This window comes from Phoenix dactylifera, chromosome 4 (genome assembly GCF_051530095.1).
Source record: "Phoenix dactylifera cultivar Ajwa chromosome 4, Ajwa_hap1_PhDact_Kaust_v1.1, whole genome shotgun sequence".
NCBI classification, from domain to species: domain Eukaryota; kingdom Viridiplantae; phylum Streptophyta; class Magnoliopsida; order Arecales; family Arecaceae; genus Phoenix; species Phoenix dactylifera.
This window is the reverse complement of record NC_143193.1, coordinates 37,035,040-37,053,642: the sequence shown is the minus strand read 5'-3', so window position 1 is coordinate 37,053,642 and position 18,603 is coordinate 37,035,040. Positions and strand designations below refer to the sequence as shown.

At 49.6% G+C, this 18,603-nt stretch overlaps 50 non-coding genes and 1 pseudogene across 50 annotated transcripts; all 51 read left to right on the top strand.

Annotated features, from left to right (window-relative positions):
- Positions 1–137: 137 nt before the first annotated feature.
- On the top strand, positions 138–256 carry LOC149762135 (5S ribosomal RNA). The gene has a single exon (XR_016402129.1). It is a non-coding gene; the product is annotated as a 5S ribosomal RNA (ribosomal RNA).
- A 246-nt stretch (positions 257–502) lies between these two features.
- On the top strand, positions 503–621 carry LOC149762134 (5S ribosomal RNA). The gene has a single exon (XR_016410191.1). It is a non-coding gene; the product is annotated as a 5S ribosomal RNA (ribosomal RNA).
- A 246-nt stretch (positions 622–867) lies between these two features.
- LOC149762133 (5S ribosomal RNA) lies at positions 868–986 on the top strand (annotated as a pseudogene).
- Positions 987–1,233: 247 nt separating this feature from the next.
- LOC149762132 (5S ribosomal RNA) lies at positions 1,234–1,352 on the top strand. The gene has a single exon (XR_016410189.1). It is a non-coding gene; the product is annotated as a 5S ribosomal RNA (ribosomal RNA).
- A 246-nt stretch (positions 1,353–1,598) lies between these two features.
- Positions 1,599–1,717, top strand: LOC149762131 (5S ribosomal RNA). The gene has a single exon (XR_016410188.1). It is a non-coding gene; the product is annotated as a 5S ribosomal RNA (ribosomal RNA).
- Positions 1,718–1,963: 246 nt separating this feature from the next.
- LOC149762130 (5S ribosomal RNA) lies at positions 1,964–2,082 on the top strand. The gene has a single exon (XR_016410187.1). It is a non-coding gene; the product is annotated as a 5S ribosomal RNA (ribosomal RNA).
- A 246-nt stretch (positions 2,083–2,328) lies between these two features.
- On the top strand, positions 2,329–2,447 carry LOC149762129 (5S ribosomal RNA). Its single transcript, XR_016401864.1, has one exon. It is a non-coding gene; the product is annotated as a 5S ribosomal RNA (ribosomal RNA).
- A 236-nt stretch (positions 2,448–2,683) lies between these two features.
- On the top strand, positions 2,684–2,802 carry LOC149762128 (5S ribosomal RNA). Its single transcript, XR_016410186.1, has one exon. It is a non-coding gene; the product is annotated as a 5S ribosomal RNA (ribosomal RNA).
- Positions 2,803–3,048: 246 nt separating this feature from the next.
- On the top strand, positions 3,049–3,167 carry LOC149762127 (5S ribosomal RNA). The gene has a single exon (XR_016410185.1). It is a non-coding gene; the product is annotated as a 5S ribosomal RNA (ribosomal RNA).
- A 246-nt stretch (positions 3,168–3,413) lies between these two features.
- On the top strand, positions 3,414–3,532 carry LOC149762126 (5S ribosomal RNA). Its single transcript, XR_016401863.1, has one exon. It is a non-coding gene; the product is annotated as a 5S ribosomal RNA (ribosomal RNA).
- Positions 3,533–3,778: 246 nt separating this feature from the next.
- LOC149762125 (5S ribosomal RNA) lies at positions 3,779–3,897 on the top strand. Its single transcript, XR_016410184.1, has one exon. It is a non-coding gene; the product is annotated as a 5S ribosomal RNA (ribosomal RNA).
- A 246-nt stretch (positions 3,898–4,143) lies between these two features.
- On the top strand, positions 4,144–4,262 carry LOC149762124 (5S ribosomal RNA). Its single transcript, XR_016410183.1, has one exon. It is a non-coding gene; the product is annotated as a 5S ribosomal RNA (ribosomal RNA).
- A 246-nt stretch (positions 4,263–4,508) lies between these two features.
- On the top strand, positions 4,509–4,627 carry LOC149762123 (5S ribosomal RNA). Its single transcript, XR_016401862.1, has one exon. It is a non-coding gene; the product is annotated as a 5S ribosomal RNA (ribosomal RNA).
- Positions 4,628–4,873: 246 nt separating this feature from the next.
- Positions 4,874–4,992, top strand: LOC149762122 (5S ribosomal RNA). The gene has a single exon (XR_016410182.1). It is a non-coding gene; the product is annotated as a 5S ribosomal RNA (ribosomal RNA).
- Positions 4,993–5,238: 246 nt separating this feature from the next.
- On the top strand, positions 5,239–5,357 carry LOC149762121 (5S ribosomal RNA). Its single transcript, XR_016401861.1, has one exon. It is a non-coding gene; the product is annotated as a 5S ribosomal RNA (ribosomal RNA).
- Positions 5,358–5,603: 246 nt separating this feature from the next.
- Positions 5,604–5,722, top strand: LOC149762120 (5S ribosomal RNA). The gene has a single exon (XR_016410181.1). It is a non-coding gene; the product is annotated as a 5S ribosomal RNA (ribosomal RNA).
- Positions 5,723–5,968: 246 nt separating this feature from the next.
- On the top strand, positions 5,969–6,087 carry LOC149762119 (5S ribosomal RNA). The gene has a single exon (XR_016410180.1). It is a non-coding gene; the product is annotated as a 5S ribosomal RNA (ribosomal RNA).
- A 246-nt stretch (positions 6,088–6,333) lies between these two features.
- LOC149762118 (5S ribosomal RNA) lies at positions 6,334–6,452 on the top strand. Its single transcript, XR_016410178.1, has one exon. It is a non-coding gene; the product is annotated as a 5S ribosomal RNA (ribosomal RNA).
- Positions 6,453–6,698: 246 nt separating this feature from the next.
- Positions 6,699–6,817, top strand: LOC149762117 (5S ribosomal RNA). The gene has a single exon (XR_016401860.1). It is a non-coding gene; the product is annotated as a 5S ribosomal RNA (ribosomal RNA).
- Positions 6,818–7,053: 236 nt separating this feature from the next.
- LOC149762116 (5S ribosomal RNA) lies at positions 7,054–7,172 on the top strand. Its single transcript, XR_016410177.1, has one exon. It is a non-coding gene; the product is annotated as a 5S ribosomal RNA (ribosomal RNA).
- A 246-nt stretch (positions 7,173–7,418) lies between these two features.
- On the top strand, positions 7,419–7,537 carry LOC149762115 (5S ribosomal RNA). Its single transcript, XR_016410176.1, has one exon. It is a non-coding gene; the product is annotated as a 5S ribosomal RNA (ribosomal RNA).
- Positions 7,538–7,783: 246 nt separating this feature from the next.
- On the top strand, positions 7,784–7,902 carry LOC149762114 (5S ribosomal RNA). Its single transcript, XR_016401859.1, has one exon. It is a non-coding gene; the product is annotated as a 5S ribosomal RNA (ribosomal RNA).
- Positions 7,903–8,148: 246 nt separating this feature from the next.
- LOC149762113 (5S ribosomal RNA) lies at positions 8,149–8,267 on the top strand. Its single transcript, XR_016410175.1, has one exon. It is a non-coding gene; the product is annotated as a 5S ribosomal RNA (ribosomal RNA).
- A 246-nt stretch (positions 8,268–8,513) lies between these two features.
- LOC149762112 (5S ribosomal RNA) lies at positions 8,514–8,632 on the top strand. The gene has a single exon (XR_016410174.1). It is a non-coding gene; the product is annotated as a 5S ribosomal RNA (ribosomal RNA).
- A 246-nt stretch (positions 8,633–8,878) lies between these two features.
- Positions 8,879–8,997, top strand: LOC149762111 (5S ribosomal RNA). Its single transcript, XR_016410173.1, has one exon. It is a non-coding gene; the product is annotated as a 5S ribosomal RNA (ribosomal RNA).
- A 246-nt stretch (positions 8,998–9,243) lies between these two features.
- Positions 9,244–9,362, top strand: LOC149762110 (5S ribosomal RNA). The gene has a single exon (XR_016401858.1). It is a non-coding gene; the product is annotated as a 5S ribosomal RNA (ribosomal RNA).
- Positions 9,363–9,598: 236 nt separating this feature from the next.
- LOC149762109 (5S ribosomal RNA) lies at positions 9,599–9,717 on the top strand. Its single transcript, XR_016410172.1, has one exon. It is a non-coding gene; the product is annotated as a 5S ribosomal RNA (ribosomal RNA).
- Positions 9,718–9,963: 246 nt separating this feature from the next.
- On the top strand, positions 9,964–10,082 carry LOC149762108 (5S ribosomal RNA). Its single transcript, XR_016410171.1, has one exon. It is a non-coding gene; the product is annotated as a 5S ribosomal RNA (ribosomal RNA).
- Positions 10,083–10,328: 246 nt separating this feature from the next.
- LOC149762107 (5S ribosomal RNA) lies at positions 10,329–10,447 on the top strand. The gene has a single exon (XR_016401857.1). It is a non-coding gene; the product is annotated as a 5S ribosomal RNA (ribosomal RNA).
- A 246-nt stretch (positions 10,448–10,693) lies between these two features.
- On the top strand, positions 10,694–10,812 carry LOC149762106 (5S ribosomal RNA). The gene has a single exon (XR_016410170.1). It is a non-coding gene; the product is annotated as a 5S ribosomal RNA (ribosomal RNA).
- Positions 10,813–11,058: 246 nt separating this feature from the next.
- Positions 11,059–11,177, top strand: LOC149762105 (5S ribosomal RNA). The gene has a single exon (XR_016410169.1). It is a non-coding gene; the product is annotated as a 5S ribosomal RNA (ribosomal RNA).
- Positions 11,178–11,423: 246 nt separating this feature from the next.
- On the top strand, positions 11,424–11,542 carry LOC149762104 (5S ribosomal RNA). The gene has a single exon (XR_016410167.1). It is a non-coding gene; the product is annotated as a 5S ribosomal RNA (ribosomal RNA).
- Positions 11,543–11,788: 246 nt separating this feature from the next.
- LOC149762103 (5S ribosomal RNA) lies at positions 11,789–11,907 on the top strand. Its single transcript, XR_016401856.1, has one exon. It is a non-coding gene; the product is annotated as a 5S ribosomal RNA (ribosomal RNA).
- Positions 11,908–12,143: 236 nt separating this feature from the next.
- On the top strand, positions 12,144–12,262 carry LOC149762102 (5S ribosomal RNA). Its single transcript, XR_016410166.1, has one exon. It is a non-coding gene; the product is annotated as a 5S ribosomal RNA (ribosomal RNA).
- A 246-nt stretch (positions 12,263–12,508) lies between these two features.
- Positions 12,509–12,627, top strand: LOC149762101 (5S ribosomal RNA). The gene has a single exon (XR_016410165.1). It is a non-coding gene; the product is annotated as a 5S ribosomal RNA (ribosomal RNA).
- A 246-nt stretch (positions 12,628–12,873) lies between these two features.
- On the top strand, positions 12,874–12,992 carry LOC149762100 (5S ribosomal RNA). Its single transcript, XR_016401854.1, has one exon. It is a non-coding gene; the product is annotated as a 5S ribosomal RNA (ribosomal RNA).
- Positions 12,993–13,238: 246 nt separating this feature from the next.
- On the top strand, positions 13,239–13,357 carry LOC149762099 (5S ribosomal RNA). Its single transcript, XR_016410164.1, has one exon. It is a non-coding gene; the product is annotated as a 5S ribosomal RNA (ribosomal RNA).
- A 246-nt stretch (positions 13,358–13,603) lies between these two features.
- On the top strand, positions 13,604–13,722 carry LOC149762098 (5S ribosomal RNA). Its single transcript, XR_016410163.1, has one exon. It is a non-coding gene; the product is annotated as a 5S ribosomal RNA (ribosomal RNA).
- Positions 13,723–13,968: 246 nt separating this feature from the next.
- LOC149762097 (5S ribosomal RNA) lies at positions 13,969–14,087 on the top strand. The gene has a single exon (XR_016410162.1). It is a non-coding gene; the product is annotated as a 5S ribosomal RNA (ribosomal RNA).
- Positions 14,088–14,333: 246 nt separating this feature from the next.
- Positions 14,334–14,452, top strand: LOC149762096 (5S ribosomal RNA). Its single transcript, XR_016401853.1, has one exon. It is a non-coding gene; the product is annotated as a 5S ribosomal RNA (ribosomal RNA).
- A 236-nt stretch (positions 14,453–14,688) lies between these two features.
- Positions 14,689–14,807, top strand: LOC149762095 (5S ribosomal RNA). The gene has a single exon (XR_016410161.1). It is a non-coding gene; the product is annotated as a 5S ribosomal RNA (ribosomal RNA).
- Positions 14,808–15,053: 246 nt separating this feature from the next.
- Positions 15,054–15,172, top strand: LOC149762094 (5S ribosomal RNA). The gene has a single exon (XR_016410160.1). It is a non-coding gene; the product is annotated as a 5S ribosomal RNA (ribosomal RNA).
- Positions 15,173–15,418: 246 nt separating this feature from the next.
- On the top strand, positions 15,419–15,537 carry LOC149762093 (5S ribosomal RNA). The gene has a single exon (XR_016401852.1). It is a non-coding gene; the product is annotated as a 5S ribosomal RNA (ribosomal RNA).
- A 246-nt stretch (positions 15,538–15,783) lies between these two features.
- Positions 15,784–15,902, top strand: LOC149762092 (5S ribosomal RNA). Its single transcript, XR_016410159.1, has one exon. It is a non-coding gene; the product is annotated as a 5S ribosomal RNA (ribosomal RNA).
- A 246-nt stretch (positions 15,903–16,148) lies between these two features.
- Positions 16,149–16,267, top strand: LOC149762091 (5S ribosomal RNA). Its single transcript, XR_016410158.1, has one exon. It is a non-coding gene; the product is annotated as a 5S ribosomal RNA (ribosomal RNA).
- A 246-nt stretch (positions 16,268–16,513) lies between these two features.
- Positions 16,514–16,632, top strand: LOC149762090 (5S ribosomal RNA). The gene has a single exon (XR_016401851.1). It is a non-coding gene; the product is annotated as a 5S ribosomal RNA (ribosomal RNA).
- Positions 16,633–16,878: 246 nt separating this feature from the next.
- On the top strand, positions 16,879–16,997 carry LOC149762089 (5S ribosomal RNA). Its single transcript, XR_016410156.1, has one exon. It is a non-coding gene; the product is annotated as a 5S ribosomal RNA (ribosomal RNA).
- A 246-nt stretch (positions 16,998–17,243) lies between these two features.
- LOC149762088 (5S ribosomal RNA) lies at positions 17,244–17,362 on the top strand. The gene has a single exon (XR_016410155.1). It is a non-coding gene; the product is annotated as a 5S ribosomal RNA (ribosomal RNA).
- A 246-nt stretch (positions 17,363–17,608) lies between these two features.
- Positions 17,609–17,727, top strand: LOC149762087 (5S ribosomal RNA). Its single transcript, XR_016401850.1, has one exon. It is a non-coding gene; the product is annotated as a 5S ribosomal RNA (ribosomal RNA).
- A 246-nt stretch (positions 17,728–17,973) lies between these two features.
- LOC149762086 (5S ribosomal RNA) lies at positions 17,974–18,092 on the top strand. Its single transcript, XR_016410154.1, has one exon. It is a non-coding gene; the product is annotated as a 5S ribosomal RNA (ribosomal RNA).
- A 246-nt stretch (positions 18,093–18,338) lies between these two features.
- Positions 18,339–18,457, top strand: LOC149762085 (5S ribosomal RNA). The gene has a single exon (XR_016410153.1). It is a non-coding gene; the product is annotated as a 5S ribosomal RNA (ribosomal RNA).
- Positions 18,458–18,603: the final 146 nt, after the last annotated feature.

The following is an 18,603-nucleotide window of genomic DNA, read 5'->3' as shown; positions in this document are numbered from 1 at the left end:
CGGAGACTCGCGGTGCCATGCCGCATAGCGGAACAGCGCGTTGAATCCTACGCCAGAACGGCCCCGGCAGCGCGAATGTCTCGGGCCGTCGAGGTCTGCTGCTTTGTCATAAAAGGGAGTTTCGAAGGGCATGTCATGGGTGCGATCATACCAGCACTAATGCACCGGATCCCATCAGAACTCCGCAGTTAAGCGTGCTTGGGCGAGAGTAGTACTAGGATGGGTGACCCCCTAGGAAGTCCTCGTGTTGCACCCCTTTTATTTTTTGCCCGCTTTTTTATTTTTTGATAACATTTATTTTTTATTTTTCGGCTTTTGGCTTTTCCTCTTCGGATAATTTTTTTCCCCCGAAAATAAACTGAGTCCGGAGACTGGCGGTGCCATGCCGCATAGCGGAACAGCGCGTTAAATCCTACGCCAGAACGGCTCCGGCAGCGCGAATGTCTCGGGCCGTCGAGGTCTGCTGCTTTGTCATAAAAGGGAGTTTCGAAGGGCATGTCATGGGTGCGATCATACCAGCACTAATGCACCGGATCCCATCAGAACTCCGCAGTTAAGCGTGCTTGGGCGAGAGTAGTACTAGGATGGGTGACCCCCTGGGAAGTCCTCGTGTTGCACCCCTTTTATTTTTTGCCCGCTTTTTTATTTTTTGATAACATTTATTTTTTATTTTTCGGCTTTTGGCTTTTCCTCTTCGGATAATTTTTTTCTCCCGAAAATAAACTGAGTCCGGAGACTGGCGGTGCCATGCCGCATAGCGGAACAGCGTGTTGAATCCTACGCCAGAACGGCCCCGGCAGCGCGAATGTCTCGGGCCGTCGAGGTCTGCTACTTTGTCATAAAAGGGAGTTTCGAAGGGCATGTCTTGGGTACGATCATACCAGCACTAATGCACCGGATCCTATCAGAACTCCGCAGTTAAGCGTGCTTGGGCGAGAGTAGTACTAGGATGGGTGACCCCCTGGGAAGTCCTCATGTTGCACCCTTTTTATTTTTTGCCCGCTTTTTTATTTTTTGATAATATTTATTTTTAATTTTTTGGCTTTTGGCTTTTCCTCTTCGGATAATTTTTTTCCCCCGACAATAAACTAGGTCCGGAGACTGGCGGTGCCATGCCGCATAGCGGGACCAGCGCGTTGAATCCTACGCCAGAACGGCCCCGGCAGCGCGAATGTCTCGGGCCGTCGAGGTCTGCTGCTTTGTCATAAAAGGGAGTTTCGAAGGGCATATCATGGGTGCGATCATACCAGCACTAATGCACCGGATCCCATCAGAACTCCGCAGTTAAGCGTGCTTGGGCGAGAGTAGTACTAGGATGGGTGACCCCCTGGGAAGTCCTCGTGTTGCACCCCTTTTATTTTTTGCCCGCTTTTTTCTTTTTTGATAACATTTATTTTTAATTTTTTGGCTTTTGGCTTTTCCTCTTCGGATAATTTTTTTCCCTCGAAAATAAACTGAGTCCGGAGACTCGCGGTGCCATGCCGCATAGCGGAACAGCGCATTGAATCCTACGCCTGAACGGCCCCGGCAGCGCGAATGTCTCGGGCCGTCGAGGTCGGCTGCTTTGTCATAAAAGGGTGTTTCGATGGGCATGTCATGGGTGCGATCATACCAGCACTAATGCACCGGATCCCATCAGAACTCCGCAGTTAAGCGTGCTTGGGCGAGAGTAGTACTAGGATGGGTGACCCCCTGGGAAGTCCTCGTGTTGCACCCCTTTTATTTTTTGCCCGCTTTTTTATTTTTTGATAATATTTATTTTTAATTTTTCGGCTTTTGGCTTTTCCTCTTCGGATAATTTTTTTCCCCCGAAAATAAACTGAGTCCGGAGACTCGCGGTGCCATGCCGCATAGCGGAACAGCGCGTTGAATCCTACGCCAGAACGGCCCCGGCAGCGCGAATGTCTCGGGCCGTCGAGGTCTGCTGCTTTGTCATAAAAGGGAGTTTCGAAGGGCATATCATGGGTGCGATCATACCAGCACTAATGCACCGGATCCCATCAGAACTCCGCAGTTAAGCGTGCTTGGGCGAGAGTAGTACTAGGATGGGTGACCCCCTGGGAAGTCCTCGTGTTGCACCCCTTTTATTTTTTGCCCGCTTTTTTATTTTTTGATAATATTTATTTTTAATTTTTCGGCTTTTGGCTTTTCCTCTTCGGATAATTTTTTTCCCCCGAAAATAAACTGAGTCCGGAGACTCGCGGTGCCATGCCGCATAGCGGAACAGCGCGTTGAATCCTACGCCAGAACGGCCCCGGCAGCGCGAATGTCTCGGGCCGTCGAGGTCTGCTGCTTTGTCATAAAAGGGAGTTTCGAAGGGCATATCATTGGTGCGATCATACCAGCACTAATGCACCGGATCCCATCAGAACTCCGCAGTTAAGCGTGCTTGGGCGAGAGTAGTACTAGGATGGGTGACCCCCTGGGAAGTCCTCGTGTTGCACCCCTTTTATTTTTTGCCCGCTTTTTTCTTTTTTGATAACATTTATTTTTAATTTTTTGGCTTTTGGCTTTTCCTCTTCGGATAATTTTTTTCCCTCGAAAATAAACTGAGTCCGGAGACTCGCGGTGCCATGCCGCATAGCGGAACAGCGCATTGAATCCTACGCCAGAACGGCCCCGGCAGCGCGAATGTCTCGGGCCGTCGAGGTCTGCTGCTTTGTCATAAAAGGGTGTTTGTCATGGGTGCGATCATACCAGCACTAATGCACCGGATCCCATCAGAACTCCGCAGTTAAGCGTGCTTGGGCGAGAGTAGTACTAGGATGGGTGACCCCCTGGGAAGTCCTCGTGTTGCACCCCTTTTATTTTTTGCCCGCTTTCTTATTTTTTGATAATATTTATTTTTAATTTTTCGGCTTTTGGCTTTTCCTCTTCGGATAATTTTTTTCCCCCGAAAATAAACTGAGTCCGGAGACTCGCGGTGCCATGCCGCATAGCGGAACAGCGCATTGAATCCTACGCCAGAACGGCCCCGGCAGCGCGAATGTCTCGGGCCGTCGAGGTCTGCTGCTTTGTCATAAAAGGGTGTTTCGATGGGCATGTCATGGGTGCGATCATACCAGCACTAATGCACCGGATCCCATCAGAACTCCGCAGTTAAGCGTGCTTGGGCGAGAGTAGTACTAGGATGGGTGACCCCCTGGGAAGTCCTCGTGTTGCACCCCTTTTATTTTTTGCCCGCTTTTTTATTTTTTGATAATATTTATTTTTAATTTTTCGGCTTTTGGCTTTTCCTCTTCGGATAATTTTTTTCCCCCGAAAATAAACTGAGTCCGGAGACTCGCGGTGCCATGCCGCATAGCGGAACAGCGCGTTGAATCCTACGCCAGAACGGCCCCGGCAGCGCGAATGTCTCGGGCCGTCGAGGTCTGCTGCTTTGTCATAAAAGGGAGTTTCGAAGGGCATATCATTGGTGCGATCATACCAGCACTAATGCACCGGATCCCATCAGAACTCCGCAGTTAAGCGTGCTTGGGCGAGAGTAGTACTAGGATGGGTGACCCCCTGGGAAGTCCTCGTGTTGCACCCCTTTTATTTTTTGCCCGCTTTTTTCTTTTTTGATAACATTTATTTTTAATTTTTTGGCTTTTGGCTTTTCCTCTTCGGATAATTTTTTTCCCTCGAAAATAAACTGAGTCCGGAGACTCGCGGTGCCATGCCGCATAGCGGAACAGCGCATTGAATCCTACGCCAGAACGGCCCCGGCAGCGCGAATGTCTCGGGCCGTCGAGGTCTGCTGCTTTGTCATAAAAGGGTGTTTCGATGGGCATGTCATGGGTGCGATCATACCAGCACTAATGCACCGGATCCCATCAGAACTCCGCAGTTAAGCGTGCTTGGGCGAGAGTAGTACTAGGATGGGTGACCCCCTGGGAAGTCCTCGTGTTGCACCCCTTTTATTTTTTGCCCGCTTTCTTATTTTTTGATAATATTTATTTTTAATTTTTCGGCTTTTGGCTTTTCCTCTTCGGATAATTTTTTTCCCCCGAAAATAAACTGAGTCCGGAGACTCGCGGTGCCATGCCGCATAGCGGAACAGCGCATTGAATCCTACGCCAGAACGGCCCCGGCAGCGCGAATGTCTCGGGCCGTCGAGGTCTGCTGCTTTGTCATAAAAGGGTGTTTCGATGGGCATGTCATGGGTGCGATCATACCAGCACTAATGCACCGGATCCCATCAGAACTCCGCAGTTAAGCGTGCTTGGGCGAGAGTAGTACTAGGATGGGTGACCCCCTGGGAAGTCCTCGTGTTGCACCCCTTTTATTTTTTGCCCGCTTTTTTATTTTTTGATAATATTTATTTTTAATTTTTCGGCTTTTGGCTTTTCCTCTTCGGATAATTTTTTTCCCCCGAAAATAAACTGAGTCCGGAGACTCGCGGTGCCATGCCGCATAGCGGAACAGCGCGTTGAATCCTACGCCAGAACGGCCCCGGCAGCGCGAATGTCTCGGGCCGTCGAGGTCTGCTGCTTTGTCATAAAAGGGAGTTTCGAAGGGCATATCATTGGTGCGATCATACCAGCACTAATGCACCGGATCCCATCAGAACTCCGCAGTTAAGCGTGCTTGGGCGAGAGTAGTACTAGGATGGGTGACCCCCTGGGAAGTCCTCGTGTTGCACCCCTTTTATTTTTTGCCCGTTTTTTTCTTTTTTGATAACATTTATTTTTAATTTTTTGGCTTTTGGCTTTTCCTCTTCGGATAATTTTTTTCCCTCGAAAATAAACTGAGTCCGGAGACTCGCGGTGCCATGCCGCATAGCGGAACAGCGCATTGAATCCTACGCCAGAACGGCCCCGGCAGCGCGAATGTCTCGGGCCGTCGAGGTCTGCTGCTTTGTCATAAAAGGGTGTTTCGATGGGCATGTCATGGGTGCGATCATACCAGCACTAATGCACCGGATCCCATCAGAACTCCGCAGTTAAGCGTGCTTGGGCGAGAGTAGTACTAGGATGGGTGACCCCCTGGGAAGTCCTCGTGTTGCACCCCTTTTATTTTTTGCCCGCTTTTTTATTTTTTGATAATATTTATTTTTAATTTTTCGGCTTTTGGCTTTTCCTCTTCGGATAATTTTTTTCCCCCGAAAATAAACTGAGTCCGGAGACTCGCGGTGCCATGCCGCATAGCGGAACAGCGCGTTGAATCCTACGCCAGAACGGCCCCGGCAGCGCGAATGTCTCGGGCCGTCGAGGTCTGCTGCTTTGTCATAAAAGGGAGTTTCGAAGGGCATATCATTGGTGCGATCATACCAGCACTAATGCACCGGATCCCATCAGAACTCCGCAGTTAAGCGTGCTTGGGCGAGAGTAGTACTAGGATGGGTGACCCCCTGGGAAGTCCTCGTGTTGCACCCCTTTTATTTTTTGCCCGCTTTTTTCTTTTTTGATAACATTTATTTTTAATTTTTTGGCTTTTGGCTTTTCCTCTTCGGATAATTTTTTTCCCTCGAAAATAAACTGAGTCCGGAGACTCGCGGTGCCATGCCGCATAGCGGAACAGCGCATTGAATCCTACGCCAGAACGGCCCCGGCAGCGCGAATGTCTCGGGCCGTCGAGGTCTGCTGCTTTGTCATAAAAGGGTGTTTCGATGGGCATGTCATGGGTGCGATCATACCAGCACTAATGCACCGGATCCCATCAGAACTCCGCAGTTAAGCGTGCTTGGGCGAGAGTAGTACTAGGATGGGTGACCCCCTGGGAAGTCCTCGTGTTGCACCCCTTTTATTTTTTGCCCGCTTTCTTATTTTTTGATAATATTTATTTTTAATTTTTCGGCTTTTGGCTTTTCCTCTTCGGATAATTTTTTTCCCCCGAAAATAAACTGAGTCCGGAGACTCGCGGTGCCATGCCGCATAGCGGAACAGCGCATTGAATCCTACGCCAGAACGGCCCCGGCAGCGCGAATGTCTCGGGCCGTCGAGGTCTGCTGCTTTGTCATAAAAGGGTGTTTCGATGGGCATGTCATGGGTGCGATCATACCAGCACTAATGCACCGGATCCCATCAGAACTCCGCAGTTAAGCGTGCTTGGGCGAGAGTAGTACTAGGATGGGTGACCCCCTGGGAAGTCCTCGTGTTGCACCCCTTTTATTTTTTGCCCGCTTTTTTATTTTTTGATAATATTTATTTTTAATTTTTCGGCTTTTGGCTTTTCCTCTTCGGATAATTTTTTTCCCCCGAAAATAAACTGAGTCCGGAGACTCGCGGTGCCATGCCGCATAGCGGAACAGCGCGTTGAATCCTACGCCAGAACGGCCCCGGCAGCGCGAATGTCTCGGGCCGTCGAGGTCTGCTGCTTTGTCATAAAAGGGAGTTTCGAAGGGCATATCATGGGTGCGATCATACCAGCACTAATGCACCGGATCCCATCAGAACTCCGCAGTTAAGCGTGCTTGGGCGAGAGTAGTACTAGGATGGGTGACCCCCTGGGAAGTCCTCGTGTTGCACCCCTTTTATTTTTTGCCCGCTTTTTTATTTTTTGATAATATTTATTTTTAATTTTTCGGCTTTTGGCTTTTCCTCTTCGGATAATTTTTTTCCCCCGAAAATAAACTGAGTCCGGAGACTCGCGGTGCCATGCCGCATAGCGGAACAGCGCGTTGAATCCTACGCCAGAACGGCCCCGGCAGCGCGAATGTCTCGGGCCGTCGAGGTCTGCTGCTTTGTCATAAAAGGGAGTTTCGAAGGGCATATCATTGGTGCGATCATACCAGCACTAATGCACCGGATCCCATCAGAACTCCGCAGTTAAGCGTGCTTGGGCGAGAGTAGTACTAGGATGGGTGACCCCCTGGGAAGTCCTCGTGTTGCACCCCTTTTATTTTTTGCCCGCTTTTTTCTTTTTTGATAACATTTATTTTTAATTTTTTGGCTTTTGGCTTTTCCTCTTCGGATAATTTTTTTCCCTCGAAAATAAACTGAGTCCGGAGACTCGCGGTGCCATGCCGCATAGCGGAACAGCGCATTGAATCCTACGCCAGAACGGCCCCGGCAGCGCGAATGTCTCGGGCCGTCGAGGTCTGCTGCTTTGTCATAAAAGGGTGTTTGTCATGGGTGCGATCATACCAGCACTAATGCACCGGATCCCATCAGAACTCCGCAGTTAAGCGTGCTTGGGCGAGAGTAGTACTAGGATGGGTGACCCCCTGGGAAGTCCTCGTGTTGCACCCCTTTTATTTTTTGCCCGCTTTCTTATTTTTTGATAATATTTATTTTTAATTTTTCGGCTTTTGGCTTTTCCTCTTCGGATAATTTTTTTCCCCCGAAAATAAACTGAGTCCGGAGACTCGCGGTGCCATGCCGCATAGCGGAACAGCGCATTGAATCCTACGCCAGAACGGCCCCGGCAGCGCGAATGTCTCGGGCCGTCGAGGTCTGCTGCTTTGTCATAAAAGGGTGTTTCGATGGGCATGTCATGGGTGCGATCATACCAGCACTAATGCACCGGATCCCATCAGAACTCCGCAGTTAAGCGTGCTTGGGCGAGAGTAGTACTAGGATGGGTGACCCCCTGGGAAGTCCTCGTGTTGCACCCCTTTTATTTTTTGCCCGCTTTTTTATTTTTTGATAATATTTATTTTTAATTTTTCGGCTTTTGGCTTTTCCTCTTCGGATAATTTTTTTCCCCCGAAAATAAACTGAGTCCGGAGACTCGCGGTGCCATGCCGCATAGCGGAACAGCGCGTTGAATCCTACGCCAGAACGGCCCCGGCAGCGCGAATGTCTCGGGCCGTCGAGGTCTGCTGCTTTGTCATAAAAGGGAGTTTCGAAGGGCATATCATTGGTGCGATCATACCAGCACTAATGCACCGGATCCCATCAGAACTCCGCAGTTAAGCGTGCTTGGGCGAGAGTAGTACTAGGATGGGTGACCCCCTGGGAAGTCCTCGTGTTGCACCCCTTTTATTTTTTGCCCGCTTTTTTCTTTTTTGATAACATTTATTTTTAATTTTTTGGCTTTTGGCTTTTCCTCTTCGGATAATTTTTTTCCCTCGAAAATAAACTGAGTCCGGAGACTCGCGGTGCCATGCCGCATAGCGGAACAGCGCATTGAATCCTACGCCAGAACGGCCCCGGCAGCGCGAATGTCTCGGGCCGTCGAGGTCTGCTGCTTTGTCATAAAAGGGTGTTTCGATGGGCATGTCATGGGTGCGATCATACCAGCACTAATGCACCGGATCCCATCAGAACTCCGCAGTTAAGCGTGCTTGGGCGAGAGTAGTACTAGGATGGGTGACCCCCTGGGAAGTCCTCGTGTTGCACCCCTTTTATTTTTTGCCCGCTTTCTTATTTTTTGATAATATTTATTTTTAATTTTTCGGCTTTTGGCTTTTCCTCTTCGGATAATTTTTTTCCCCCGAAAATAAACTGAGTCCGGAGACTCGCGGTGCCATGCCGCATAGCGGAACAGCGCATTGAATCCTACGCCAGAACGGCCCCGGCAGCGCGAATGTCTCGGGCCGTCGAGGTCTGCTGCTTTGTCATAAAAGGGTGTTTCGATGGGCATGTCATGGGTGCGATCATACCAGCACTAATGCACCGGATCCCATCAGAACTCCGCAGTTAAGCGTGCTTGGGCGAGAGTAGTACTAGGATGGGTGACCCCCTGGGAAGTCCTCGTGTTGCACCCCTTTTATTTTTTGCCCGCTTTTTTATTTTTTGATAATATTTATTTTTAATTTTTCGGCTTTTGGCTTTTCCTCTTCGGATAATTTTTTTCCCCCGAAAATAAACTGAGTCCGGAGACTCGCGGTGCCATGCCGCATAGCGGAACAGCGCGTTGAATCCTACGCCAGAACGGCCCCGGCAGCGCGAATGTCTCGGGCCGTCGAGGTCTGCTGCTTTGTCATAAAAGGGAGTTTCGAAGGGCATATCATGGGTGCGATCATACCAGCACTAATGCACCGGATCCCATCAGAACTCCGCAGTTAAGCGTGCTTGGGCGAGAGTAGTACTAGGATGGGTGACCCCCTGGGAAGTCCTCGTGTTGCACCCCTTTTATTTTTTGCCCGCTTTTTTATTTTTTGATAATATTTATTTTTAATTTTTCGGCTTTTGGCTTTTCCTCTTCGGATAATTTTTTTCCCCCGAAAATAAACTGAGTCCGGAGACTCGCGGTGCCATGCCGCATAGCGGAACAGCGCGTTGAATCCTACGCCAGAACGGCCCCGGCAGCGCGAATGTCTCGGGCCGTCGAGGTCTGCTGCTTTGTCATAAAAGGGAGTTTCGAAGGGCATATCATTGGTGCGATCATACCAGCACTAATGCACCGGATCCCATCAGAACTCCGCAGTTAAGCGTGCTTGGGCGAGAGTAGTACTAGGATGGGTGACCCCCTGGGAAGTCCTCGTGTTGCACCCCTTTTATTTTTTGCCCGCTTTTTTCTTTTTTGATAACATTTATTTTTAATTTTTTGGCTTTTGGCTTTTCCTCTTCGGATAATTTTTTTCCCTCGAAAATAAACTGAGTCCGGAGACTCGCGGTGCCATGCCGCATAGCGGAACAGCGCATTGAATCCTACGCCAGAACGGCCCCGGCAGCGCGAATGTCTCGGGCCGTCGAGGTCTGCTGCTTTGTCATAAAAGGGTGTTTGTCATGGGTGCGATCATACCAGCACTAATGCACCGGATCCCATCAGAACTCCGCAGTTAAGCGTGCTTGGGCGAGAGTAGTACTAGGATGGGTGACCCCCTGGGAAGTCCTCGTGTTGCACCCCTTTTATTTTTTGCCCGCTTTCTTATTTTTTGATAATATTTATTTTTAATTTTTCGGCTTTTGGCTTTTCCTCTTCGGATAATTTTTTTCCCCCGAAAATAAACTGAGTCCGGAGACTCGCGGTGCCATGCCGCATAGCGGAACAGCGCATTGAATCCTACGCCAGAACGGCCCCGGCAGCGCGAATGTCTCGGGCTGTCGAGGTCTGCTGCTTTGTCATAAAAGGGTGTTTCGATGGGCATGTCATGGGTGCGATCATACCAGCACTAATGCACCGGATCCCATCAGAACTCCGCAGTTAAGCGTGCTTGGGCGAGAGTAGTACTAGGATGGGTGACCCCCTGGGAAGTCCTCGTGTTGCACCCCTTTTATTTTTTGCCCGCTTTTTTATTTTTTGATAATATTTATTTTTAATTTTTCGGCTTTTGGCTTTTCCTCTTCGGATAATTTTTTTCCCCCGAAAATAAACTGAGTCCGGAGACTCGCGGTGCCATGCCGCATAGCGGAACAGCGCGTTGAATCCTACGCCAGAACGGCCCCGGCAGCGCGAATGTCTCGGGCCGTCGAGGTCTGCTGCTTTGTCATAAAATGGAGTTTCGAAGGGCATATCATTGGTGCGATCATACCAGCACTAATGCACCGGATCCCATCAGAACTCCGCAGTTAAGCGTGCTTGGGCGAGAGTAGTACTAGGATGGGTGACCCCCTGGGAAGTCCTCGTGTTGCACCCCTTTTATTTTTTGCCCGCTTTTTTCTTTTTTGATAACATTTATTTTTAATTTTTTGGCTTTTGGCTTTTCCTCTTCGGATAATTTTTTTCCCTCGAAAATAAACTGAGTCCGGAGACTCGCGGTGCCATGCCGCATAGCGGAACAGCGCATTGAATCCTACGCCAGAACGGCCCCGGCAGCGCGAATGTCTCGGGCCGTCGAGGTCTGCTGCTTTGTCATAAAAGGGTGTTTCGATGGGCATGTCATGGGTGCGATCATACCAGCACTAATGCACCGGATCCCATCAGAACTCCGCAGTTAAGCGTGCTTGGGCGAGAGTAGTACTAGGATGGGTGACCCCCTGGGAAGTCCTCGTGTTGCACCCCTTTTATTTTTTGCCCGCTTTCTTATTTTTTGATAATATTTATTTTTAATTTTTCGGCTTTTGGCTTTTCCTCTTCGGATAATTTTTTTCCCCCGAAAATAAACTGAGTCCGGAGACTCGCGGTGCCATGCCGCATAGCGGAACAGCGCATTGAATCCTACGCCAGAACGGCCCCGGCAGCGCGAATGTCTCGGGCCGTCGAGGTCTGCTGCTTTGTCATAAAAGGGTGTTTCGATGGGCATGTCATGGGTGCGATCATACCAGCACTAATGCACCGGATCCCATCAGAACTCCGCAGTTAAGCGTGCTTGGGCGAGAGTAGTACTAGGATGGGTGACCCCCTGGGAAGTCCTCGTGTTGCACCCCTTTTATTTTTTGCCCGCTTTTTTATTTTTTGATAATATTTATTTTTAATTTTTCGGCTTTTGGCTTTTCCTCTTCGGATAATTTTTTTCCCCCGAAAATAAACTGAGTCCGGAGACTCGCGGTGCCATGCCGCATAGCGGAACAGCGCGTTGAATCCTACGCCAGAACGGCCCCGGCAGTGCGAATGTCTCGGGCCGTCGAGGTCTGCTGCTTTGTCATAAAAGGGAGTTTCGAAGGGCATATCATGGGTGCGATCATACCAGCACTAATGCACCGGATCCCATCAGAACTCCGCAGTTAAGCGTGCTTGGGCGAGAGTAGTACTAGGATGGGTGACCCCCTGGGAAGTCCTCGTGTTGCACCCCTTTTATTTTTTGCCCGCTTTTTTATTTTTTGATAATATTTATTTTTAATTTTTCGGCTTTTGGCTTTTCCTCTTCGGATAATTTTTTTCCCCCGAAAATAAACTGAGTCCGGAGACTCGCGGTGCCATGCCGCATAGCGGAACAGCGCGTTGAATCCTACGCCAGAACGGCCCCGGCAGCGCGAATGTCTCGGGCCGTCGAGGTCTGCTGCTTTGTCATAAAAGGGAGTTTCGAAGGGCATATCATTGGTGCGATCATACCAGCACTAATGCACCGGATCCCATCAGAACTCCGCAGTTAAGCGTGCTTGGGCGAGAGTAGTACTAGGATGGGTGACCCCCTGGGAAGTCCTCGTGTTGCACCCCTTTTATTTTTTGCCCGCTTTTTTCTTTTTTGATAACATTTATTTTTAATTTTTTGGCTTTTGGCTTTTCCTCTTCGGATAATTTTTTTCCCTCGAAAATAAACTGAGTCCGGAGACTCGCGGTGCCATGCCGCATAGCGGAACAGCGCATTGAATCCTACGCCAGAACGGCCCCGGCAGCGCGAATGTCTCGGGCCGTCGAGGTCTGCTGCTTTGTCATAAAAGGGTGTTTGTCATGGGTGCGATCATACCAGCACTAATGCACCGGATCCCATCAGAACTCCGCAGTTAAGCGTGCTTGGGCGAGAGTAGTACTAGGATGGGTGACCCCCTGGGAAGTCCTCGTGTTGCACCCCTTTTATTTTTTGCCCGCTTTCTTATTTTTTGATAATATTTATTTTTAATTTTTCGGCTTTTGGCTTTTCCTCTTCGGATAATTTTTTTCCCCCGAAAATAAACTGAGTCCGGAGACTCGCGGTGCCATGCCGCATAGCGGAACAGCGCATTGAATCCTACGCCAGAACGGCCCCGGCAGCGCGAATGTCTCGGGCCGTCGAGGTCTGCTGCTTTGTCATAAAAGGGTGTTTCGATGGGCATGTCATGGGTGCGATCATACCAGCACTAATGCACCGGATCCCATCAGAACTCCGCAGTTAAGCGTGCTTGGGCGAGAGTAGTACTAGGATGGGTGACCCCCTGGGAAGTCCTCGTGTTGCACCCCTTTTATTTTTTGCCCGCTTTTTTATTTTTTGATAATATTTATTTTTAATTTTTCGGCTTTTGGCTTTTCCTCTTCGGATAATTTTTTTCCCCCGAAAATAAACTGAGTCCGGAGACTCGCGGTGCCATGCCGCATAGCGGAACAGCGCGTTGAATCCTACGCCAGAACGGCCCCGGCAGCGCGAATGTCTCGGGCCGTCGAGGTCTGCTGCTTTGTCATAAAAGGGAGTTTCGAAGGGCATATCATTGGTGCGATCATACCAGCACTAATGCACCGGATCCCATCAGAACTCCGCAGTTAAGCGTGCTTGGGCGAGAGTAGTACTAGGATGGGTGACCCCCTGGGAAGTCCTCGTGTTGCACCCCTTTTATTTTTTGCCCGCTTTTTTCTTTTTTGATAACATTTATTTTTAATTTTTTGGCTTTTGGCTTTTCCTCTTCGGATAATTTTTTTCCCTCGAAAATAAACTGAGTCCGGAGACTCGCGGTGCCATGCCGCATAGCGGAACAGCGCATTGAATCCTACGCCAGAACGGCCCCGGCAGCGCGAATGTCTCGGGCCGTCGAGGTCTGCTGCTTTGTCATAAAAGGGTGTTTCGATGGGCATGTCATGGGTGCGATCATACCAGCACTAATGCACCGGATCCCATCAGAACTCCGCAGTTAAGCGTGCTTGGGCGAGAGTAGTACTAGGATGGGTGACCCCCTGGGAAGTCCTCGTGTTGCACCCCTTTTATTTTTTGCCCGCTTTCTTATTTTTTGATAATATTTATTTTTAATTTTTCGGCTTTTGGCTTTTCCTCTTCGGATAATTTTTTTCCCCCGAAAATAAACTGAGTCCGGAGACTCGCGGTGCCATGCCGCATAGCGGAACAGCGCATTGAATCCTACGCCAGAACGGCCCCGGCAGCGCGAATGTCTCGGGCCGTCGAGGTCTGCTGCTTTGTCATAAAAGGGTGTTTCGATGGGCATGTCATGGGTGCGATCATACCAGCACTAATGCACCGGATCCCATCAGAACTCCGCAGTTAAGCGTGCTTGGGCGAGAGTAGTACTAGGATGGGTGACCCCCTGGGAAGTCCTCGTGTTGCACCCCTTTTATTTTTTGCCCGCTTTTTTATTTTTTGATAATATTTATTTTTAATTTTTCGGCTTTTGGCTTTTCCTCTTCGGATAATTTTTTTCCCCCGAAAATAAACTGAGTCCGGAGACTCGCGGTGCCATGCCGCATAGCGGAACAGCGCGTTGAATCCTACGCCAGAACGGCCCCGGCAGCGCGAATGTCTCGGGCCGTCGAGGTCTGCTGCTTTGTCATAAAAGGGAGTTTCGAAGGGCATATCATGGGTGCGATCATACCAGCACTAATGCACCGGATCCCATCAGAACTCCGCAGTTAAGCGTGCTTGGGCGAGAGTAGTACTAGGATGGGTGACCCCCTGGGAAGTCCTCGTGTTGCACCCCTTTTATTTTTTGCCCGCTTTTTTATTTTTTGATAATATTTATTTTTAATTTTTCGGCTTTTGGCTTTTCCTCTTCGGATAATTTTTTTCCCCCGAAAATAAACTGAGTCCGGAGACTCGCGGTGCCATGCCGCATAGCGGAACAGCGCGTTGAATCCTACGCCAGAACGGCCCCGGCAGCGCGAATGTCTCGGGCCGTCGAGGTCTGCTGCTTTGTCATAAAAGGGAGTTTCGAAGGGCATATCATTGGTGCGATCATACCAGCACTAATGCACCGGATCCCATCAGAACTCCGCAGTTAAGCGTGCTTGGGCGAGAGTAGTACTAGGATGGGTGACCCCCTGGGAAGTCCTCGTGTTGCACCCCTTTTATTTTTTGCCCGCTTTTTTCTTTTTTGATAACATTTATTTTTAATTTTTTGGCTTTTGGCTTTTCCTCTTCGGATAATTTTTTTCCCTCGAAAATAAACTGAGTCCGGAGACTCGCGGTGCCATGCCGCATAGCGGAACAGCGCATTGAATCCTACGCCAGAACGGCCCCGGCAGCGCGAATGTCTCGGGCCGTCGAGGTCTGCTGCTTTGTCATAAAAGGGTGTTTGTCATGGGTGCGATCATACCAGCACTAATGCACCGGATCCCATCAGAACTCCGCAGTTAAGCGTGCTTGGGCGAGAGTAGTACTAGGATGGGTGACCCCCTGGGAAGTCCTCGTGTTGCACCCCTTTTATTTTTTGCCCGCTTTCTTATTTTTTGATAATATTTATTTTTAATTTTTCGGCTTTTGGCTTTTCCTCTTCGGATAATTTTTTTCCCCCGAAAATAAACTGAGTCCGGAGACTCGCGGTGCCATGCCGCATAGCGGAACAGCGCATTGAATCCTACGCCAGAACGGCCCCGGCAGCGCGAATGTCTCGGGCCGTCGAGGTCTGCTGCTTTGTCATAAAAGGGTGTTTCGATGGGCATGTCATGGGTGCGATCATACCAGCACTAATGCACCGGATCCCATCAGAACTCCGCAGTTAAGCGTGCTTGGGCGAGAGTAGTACTAGGATGGGTGACCCCCTGGGAAGTCCTCGTGTTGCACCCCTTTTATTTTTTGCCCGCTTTTTTATTTTTTGATAATATTTATTTTTAATTTTTCGGCTTTTGGCTTTTCCTCTTCGGATAATTTTTTTCCCCCGAAAATAAACTGAGTCCGGAGACTCGCGGTGCCATGCCGCATAGCGGAACAGCGCGTTGAATCCTACGCCAGAACGGCCCCGGCAGCGCGAATGTCTCGGGCCGTCGAGGTCTGCTGCTTTGTCATAAAAGGGAGTTTCGAAGGGCATATCATTGGTGCGATCATACCAGCACTAATGCACCGGATCCCATCAGAACTCCGCAGTTAAGCGTGCTTGGGCGAGAGTAGTACTAGGATGGGTGACCCCCTGGGAAGTCCTCGTGTTGCACCCCTTTTATTTTTTGCCCGCTTTTTTCTTTTTTGATAACATTTATTTTTAATTTTTTGGCTTTTGGCTTTTCCTCTTCGGATAATTTTTTTCCCTCGAAAATAAACTGAGTCCGGAGACTCGCGGTGCCATGCCGCATAGCGGAACAGCGCATTGAATCCTACGCCAGAACGGCCCCGGCAGCGCGAATGTCTCGGGCCGTCGAGGTCTGCTGCTTTGTCATAAAAGGGTGTTTCGATGGGCATGTCATGGGTGCGATCATACCAGCACTAATGCACCGGATCCCATCAGAACTCCGCAGTTAAGCGTGCTTGGGCGAGAGTAGTACTAGGATGGGTGACCCCCTGGGAAGTCCTCGTGTTGCACCCCTTTTATTTTTTGCCCGCTTTCTTATTTTTTGATAATATTTATTTTTAATTTTTCGGCTTTTGGCTTTTCCTCTTCGGATAATTTTTTTCCCCCGAAAATAAACTGAGTCCGGAGACTCGCGGTGCCATGCCGCATAGCGGAACAGCGCATTGAATCCTACGCCAGAACGGCCCCGGCAGCGCGAATGTCTCGGGCCGTCGAGGTCTGCTGCTTTGTCATAAAAGGGTGTTTCGATGGGCATGTCATGGGTGCGATCATACCAGCACTAATGCACCGGATCCCATCAGAACTCCGCAGTTAAGCGTGCTTGGGCGAGAGTAGTACTAGGATGGGTGACCCCCTGGGAAGTCCTCGTGTTGCACCCCTTTTATTTTTTGCCCGCTTTTTTATTTTTTGATAATATTTATTTTTAATTTTTCGGCTTTTGGCTTTTCCTCTTCGGATAATTTTTTTCCCCCGAAAATAAACTGAGTCCGGAGACTCGCGGTGCCATGCCGCATAGCGGAACAGCGCGTTGAATCCTACGCCAGAACGGCCCCGGCAGCGCGAATGTCTCGGGCCGTCGAGGTCTGCTGCTTTGTCATAAAAGGGAGTTTCGAAGGGCATATCATTGGTGCGATCATACCAGCACTAATGCACCGGATCCCATCAGAACTCCGCAGTTAAGCGTGCTTGGGCGAGAGTAGTACTAGGATGGGTGACCCCCTGGGAAGTCCTCGTGTTGCACCCCTTTTATTTTTTGCCCGCTTTTTTCTTTTTTGATAACATTTATTTTTAATTTTTTGGCTTTTGGCTTTTCCTCTTCGGATAATTTTTTTCCCTCGAAAATAAACTGAGTCCGGAGACTCGCGGTGCCATGCCGCATAGCGGAACAGCGCATTGAATCCTACGCCAGAACGGCCCCGGCAGCGCGAATGTCTCGGGCCGTCGAGGTCTGCTGCTTTGTCATAAAAGGGTGTTTCGATGGGCATGTCATGGGTGCGATCATACCAGCACTAATGCACCGGATCCCATCAGAACTCCGCAGTTAAGCGTGCTTGGGCGAGAGTAGTACTAGGATGGGTGACCCCCTGGGAAGTCCTCGTGTTGCACCCCTTTTATTTTTTGCCCGCTTTCTTATTTTTTGATAATATTTATTTTTAATTTTTCGGCTTTTGGCTTTTCCTCTTCGGATAATTTTTTTCCCCCGAAAATAAACTGAGTCCGGAGACTCGCGGTGCCATGCCGCATAGCGGAACAGCGCATTGAATCCTACGCCAGAACGGCCCCGGCAGCGCGAATGTCTCGGGCCGTCGAGGTCTGCTGCTTTGTCATAAAAGGGTGTTTCGATGGGCATGTCATGGGTGCGATCATACCAGCACTAATGCACCGGATCCCATCAGAACTCCGCAGTTAAGCGTGCTTGGGCGAGAGTAGTACTAGGATGGGTGACCCCCTGGGAAGTCCTCGTGTTGCACCCCTTTTATTTTTTGCCCGCTTTTTTATTTTTTGATAATATTTATTTTTAATTTTTCGGCTTTTGGCTTTTCCCCTTCGGATAATTTTTTTCCCCCGAAAATAAACTGAGTCCGGAGACTCGCGGTGCCATGCCGCATAGCGGAACAGCGCGTTGAATCCTACGCCAGAACGGCCCCGGCAGCGCGAATGTCTCGGGCCGTCGAGGTCTGCTGCTTTGTCATAAAAGGGAGTTTCGAAGGGCATATCATTGGTGCGATCATACCAGCACTAATGCACCGGATCCCATCAGAACTCCGCAGTTAAGCGTGCTTGGGCGAGAGTAGTACTAGGATGGGTGACCCCCTGGGAAGTCCTCGTGTTGCACCCCTTTTATTTTTTGCCCGCTTTTTTCTTTTTTGATAACATTTATTTTTAATTTTTTGGCTTTTGGCTTTTCCTCTTCGGATAATTTTTTTCCCTCGAAAATAAACTGAGTCCGGAGACTCGCGGTGCCATGCCGCATAGCGGAACAGCGCATTGAATCCTACGCCAGAACGGCCCCGGCAGCGCGAATGTCTCGGGCCGTCGAGGTCTGCTGCTTTGTCATAAAAGGGTGTTTCGATGGGCATGTCATGGGTGCGATCATACCAGCACTAATGCACCGGATCCCATCAGAACTCCGCAGTTAAGCGTGCTTGGGCGAGAGTAGTACTAGGATGGGTGACCCCCTGGGAAGTCCTCGTGTTGCACCCCTTTTATTTTTTGCCCGCTTTCTTATTTTTTGATAATATTTATTTTTAATTTTTCGGCATTTGGCTTTTCCTCTTCGGATAATTTTTTTCCCCCGAAAATAAACTGAGTCCGGAGACTCGCGGTGCCATGCCGCATAGCGGAACAGCGCATTGAATCCTACGCCAGAACGGCCCCGGCAGCGCGAATGTCTCGGGCCGTCGAGGTCTGCTGCTTTGTCATAAAAGGGTGTTTCGATGGGCATGTCATGGGTGCGATCATACCAGCACTAATGCACCGGATCCCATCAGAACTCCGCAGTTAAGCGTGCTTGGGCGAGAGTAGTACTAGGATGGGTGACCCCCTGGGAAGTCCTCGTGTTGCACCCCTTTTATTTTTTGCCCGCTTTTTTATTTTTTGATAATATTTATTTTTAATTTTTCGGCTTTTGGCTTTTCCTCTTCGGATAATTTTTTTCCCCCGAAAATAAACTGAGTCCGGAGACTCGCTGTGCCATGCCGCATAGCGGAACAGC